Consider the following 5,667-nt stretch of genomic DNA (forward strand, 5'->3'; position numbering starts at 1 on the left):
GAGAGGAAAATATGGTTGTAGAAATTTTCATGTTACTAAAATGCCTCTCTATGTGCTGAAATTTTTGAAGCTACACTTGTTTTATCTTCCTATGCTTGTTACCTTGCTCTTCATGAACTTGTTTATTTACAAGATTCCTATGCATAGGAAGCATGTTAGACTTAAATGTGTTTTGAATTTGCTTCTTGATGCTCTCTTTTGCTTCAAATACTATTTCTTGTGAGTGCATCATTAAAATTGCTGAGCCCATCTTAATGGCTATAAAGAAAGAACTTCTTGGGAGATAACCCATGTGTTATTTTGCTACAGTACTTTGTTTTATATTTGTGTCTTGGAAGTTGTTTACTACTGTAGCAGCCTCTCCTTATCTTAGTTTTGTGATTTGTTGTGCCAAGTGAAGCCTCTAATCGAAGGTTGATACTAGATTTGGATTTCTGCGCAGAAACAGATTTCTATCTGTCACGAATCTGGGCTGTTTTCTCTGTAGGTAACTCAGAAAAATATGCCAATTTACGTGCGTGTTCCTCAGATATGTACGCAACTTTCATTAGTTTTGAGTTTTTCCATTTGAGCAAGTCTGGTGCCAGCTTTAAATTCGTCTTTACGGACTGTTCTGTTTTTGACAGATTCTGCCTTTTATTTCGCATTGCCTCTTTTGCTATATTAGATTTATTTCTTTGATCCATTAATGTCCAGTAGCATTATGCAATGTCCAGAAGTGAAAATAATGATTGTGTCACCTCTGAATGTGTGAATTATTAATTGTGCACTAACCCTCTAATGAGTTTGCTTGAAGTTTGGTGTGAATGAAGTTTTCAAGGGTCAAGAGAGGAGTATGATATACTATGATCAAGAGGAGTGAAAGCTCTAAGCTTGGGGATGCCCCCGTGGTTCACCCTGCATATTATAAGAAGACTCAAGCGTCTAAGCTTGGGGATGCCCAAGGCATCCCCTTCTTCATCGACAAAGTATCGGGTTCCTTCTCTTGAAACTATATTTTTATTCGGTCACATCTTATGTATTTTACTTGGAGCGTACGTGTGTGCTTTTATTTTTGTTTTGTTATTTTCATTATCTGAATAAGTTCATCCTTGTGTGGGAGAGAGACACGCTCCGCTGGTTCATATGAACACATGTGTTCTTAGCTTTTAATGTTCAAGGGCGAAAGTTGATCGCTTCACTTGTTGTTATATGGTTGGAAACAGAAAATGCTACATGTAGTAATTGGTAAAATGTCTTGGATAATGTGGTACTTGGCAATTGTTGTGCTCATGTTTAAGCTCTTGCATCATATACTTTGCACCCATTAATGAAGAAATACATAGAGCATGCTAAAATTTGGTTTGCATAATTGGTCTCTCTAAGGTCTAGATAATTTCTAGTATTGAGTTTTGAACAACAAGGAAGACGGTGTAGAGTCTTATAATGTTTACAATATGTCTTTTATGTGAGTTTTGCTGCACCGGTTCATCCTTGTGTTTGTTTCAAATAACCTTGCTAGCCTAAACCTTGTATCGAGAGGGAATACTTCTCATGCATCCAAAATCCTTGAGCCAACCACTATGCCATTTGTGTCCACCATACCTACCTACTACATGGTATTTCTCCGCCATTCCAAAGTAAATTGCTTGAGTGCTACCTTTAAATAATTCAAAATTTATCACCTCTTATTTGTGTCAATGTTTTATAGCTCATGAGGAAGTATGTGGTGTTTTATCTTTCGATCTTGTCATTTACTTTTGACGAGACTTTCACAATGGACTAGTGGCACATCCGCTTATCCAATAATTTTGCAAAAAGAGTGGCAATGGGGTTCCCAGCCCCAATTAATTAACTTTCATTAATAATTCTCTTCACATGTTTTGCTCTGATTCATCGAGTAAGCAACTTAATTTTGCAAATAGACACTCCTCCATGGTATGTGAATGTTGGAAGGCACCCGAGGATTCGGTTAGCCATGGCTTGTGTAAGCAAAAGGTTGGGAGGAGTGTCATCCATAAATAAAGAAAAAACTAAACTAAAGTACATGTGTAAACAAAAGAGAAGAGGGATGATCTACCTTCTTTGGTAGAGATAACGTCCTTCATGGGAGCCGCTCTTGAAAGTCTGGTTGATGAGGTAGTTAGAGTGCCCACTACCATTCGTTGACAACAACAAACACCTCTCAAAATTTTACTTTTATGCTCTCTTTATGTTTTCAAAACCAAAGCTCTAGCACAAATATAGCAATCAATGCTTTCCTCTTTGAAGGACCTTTCTTTTATTTTTATGTTGAGTCAGTTCACCTATTTCTCTCCACCTTAAGAAGCAAACACTTGTGTGAACTGTGCATTGATTCTTACATACTTGCTTATTGCATTTGTTATATTACTTTATATTGACACTATCCATGAGATATACATGTTATAAGTTGAAAGCAACCGCTGAAACTTAATCTTCCATTGTGTTGCTTCAATACCTTTACTTTGAATTATTGCTTTATGAGTTAACTCTTATGCAAGACTTATTGATGCTTGTCTTGAAATACTATTCATGAAAAGTCTTTGCTTTATGATTCATTTGTTTACTCATGTCATTACCATTGTTTGGATCGCTGCATTCATCTCATATGCTTACAATAGTATGATCAAGGTTATAATGGCATGTCACTTCAGAAATTATCTTTGTTATCGTTTTACCTGCTCGGGACGAGCAGAACTAAGCTTGGGGATGCTGATACGTCTCCAACGTATCGATAATTTCTTATGTTCCATGCTACTTTATTGATGATACCTACATGTTTTATGCACACTTTATGTCATTATTATGTATTTTCTGGAACTAACCTATTAACAAGATGCCGAAGTGCCAGTTCCTGTTTTCTACTGTTTTTGGTTTCAGAAATCCTAGTAAGGAAATATTCTCGGAATTGGACGAAATCAAGACCCAGGTTCCTATTTTTCCACGAAGCTTCCAGAACACCCGGGAAGGACCAGAGGGGGGGCACTGGGCCCCCATACCATAGGCCGGCGCGGCCCAGGCCCTGGCCGCGCCGCCTTATGGTGTCACCGCCTCTTCGACCCTCTGACGCCGCCCTTTCGCCTATATAAAGCCCCTGCATCGAAAACCCTTACGGAGGAAGCCAAGGTACGCGAAACCTTCCAGAGCCGCCGCCATCGCGAAGCCAAGATCTGGGGGACAGGAGTCTCTGTTCCGGCACCCTGCCGGACAGGGAAGTGCCCCCGGAAGGCTTCTCCATCGACACCGCTGCCATCTCCACCGCCATCTTCATCACCGCTGCTGCTCCCATGAGGAGGGAGTAGTTCTCCATCGAGGCTCGGGGCTGTACCGGTAGCTATGTGGTTCATCTCTCTCCTATGTACTTCAATACAATAATCTCATGAGCTGCCTTACATGATTGAGATTCATATGATGATGCTTGTAATCTAGATGTCATTATGCTAGTCAAGTGAGTTTTACTTATGTGATCTCCGGAGACTCCTTGTCCCACGTGTGTAAAGGTGACGAGTGTGTGCACCGTGTGGGTCTCTTAGGCTATATTTCACGAGAATACTTATTCACTGTTATGAATGGCATAGTGAAGTGCTTATTTATATCTCTTTATGATTGCAATTTGTTTTGTATCACAATTTATCTATGTGCTACTCTAGTGATGTTATTAAAGTAGTTTTATTCCTCCTACACGGTGTAATGGTGACGAGTGTGTGCACTCGTGTTAGTACTTGGTTTATGCTATGATCATGATCTCTTGTAGATTGCGAAGTTAACTATTGCTATGATAGTATTGATGTGTATTATTCCTCCTACATAAGCATGAAGGTGACAGTGTGCATGCTATGTTAGTACTTGGTTTAGTCGTTTCGATCTTTCATGCACTCTAAGGTTATTTAAATATGAACATTTAATTGTGGAGCTTGTTAACTCCGGCATTGAGGGTTCGTGTAATCCTACACAATGTGTTCATCATCCAACAAGAGTGTAGAGTATGCATTTATCTATTACTGTTATGTGATCAATGTTGAGAGTGTCCACTAGTGAAAGTCTAATCCCTAGGCCTTGTTCCTAAATACTGCTATCGCTGCTTGTTTCTTGTTTTCTTGCGTTACCTACTGCTGCGTTACTACTGCTTGTTTACTTCCTACAATATTACTACCATCAACTGCACGCCAGTAAGCTATTTTCTAGCGCCGTACTACTGCTCATATTCATTCATACCACTTGTATTTCACTATCTCTTCGCCGAACTAGTGCACCTATTAGGTGTGTTGGGGACACAAGAGACTTCTTGCTTTGTGGTTGCGGGGTTGCATGAGAGGGATATCTTTGACCTCTTCCTCCCTGAGTTCGATAAACCTTGGGTAATCCACTTAAGGGAAACTTGCTGCTGTTCTACAAACCTCTGCTCTTGGAGGCCCAACACTGTCTACAAGAATAGAAGCACCCGTAGACATCAAGCCGCGAGGTCTTTCCCTTCGCCACCACACTCTCCTAGCACCCACCTATACACGCCAGAAAGGAGAGACACTAGTTTTCTCTACATTGCTCGCGTTCGTGTCCGACACGGTCAGTCAAAGTTTTGAGGTGGTCGTCGATGTCGTCGACCATTTGTTCTCTTCTTTGCATGGTTAAACGCGTCTAGTTCATATCTATCTAATGCGTGTGGTCTCGCCTCATGCAGTTCTTTGTGGACGTCGATCTCATCTCGGCACCCCGCATGCCACCTCCTCCGTGCCATCGCTGTAGAGCTTCGTTTAAAAATCTAATCCTACCCAAGTATTGCTCCTTGTATCAGCGTCATGGCTCCACTTGTCATTCAATATACCGAAGCCCCACTCGTTCGCGTTTTGGTCAGGGATACAGCGATGCTTACGGTCAAACAAAGATGGATGGTCTGACGTGTCTTTGCGGGCTCTACGTGGCCCCACTAGTCAGAAGATAACGGTCAACCGTCGGGCAACCGGCCGTTACATCACGTGTGATGGTTTCAGACAAAGGCTTGGGTAAAACTGAGGAAAAACTAAGGAGCTGGGGAAAACTGAGCACTACTAAGGACCCGAGGGCACGAAAATAGAAATCCCTTATTCTTAATGGAACAAGGAATAGTCGGTATACCTGGGTCTCCCAGCTTCTTTGGAACCTTGCCATTGAAAGAGTAATTAGCGAGCATAGTGGAAATTTCCTCATTAGGAATTTTCCTTTTGTTAGAGACAACTAGCACAGTGGCCCTCGCAAATGCGAGTGCATCATCTTTAGTGGTTTACGATGGAAGAGATATAAAGATTTGTTCCAATGGGTATCACATTATTTTCATATATGTGTTAAGAAACATATATTGTTTTGGAACTATAATTATGGCTTCATGGTAAACAAAGTATCACATATGCGAGTATCATCTCAGATTATCTTACATGTGAAGGCCAATGGCGACATCCAGGTGTGTCGTTTCAAAGTGATAGTAAAGAAGTAGATAAAACTATAATTTTACGTGATGTTATATTTCAGTCGAATGCCATTTAATTTCCATATCTCATGATAAGTCGGTGGTGAATTAGGCATATGTCTCCATTAAGCATAAATGACATTTCAAAGTGACGTGATATTCCCATCGATAGCAGACATATATCCTCTAGGAGTGTATTTCATCGGAGGTGGCATTCTCGTCGATAG

Source organism: Lolium rigidum, chromosome 4, assembly GCF_022539505.1.
Source record: "Lolium rigidum isolate FL_2022 chromosome 4, APGP_CSIRO_Lrig_0.1, whole genome shotgun sequence".
Taxonomy (NCBI): Eukaryota; Viridiplantae; Streptophyta; class Magnoliopsida; order Poales; family Poaceae; genus Lolium; species Lolium rigidum.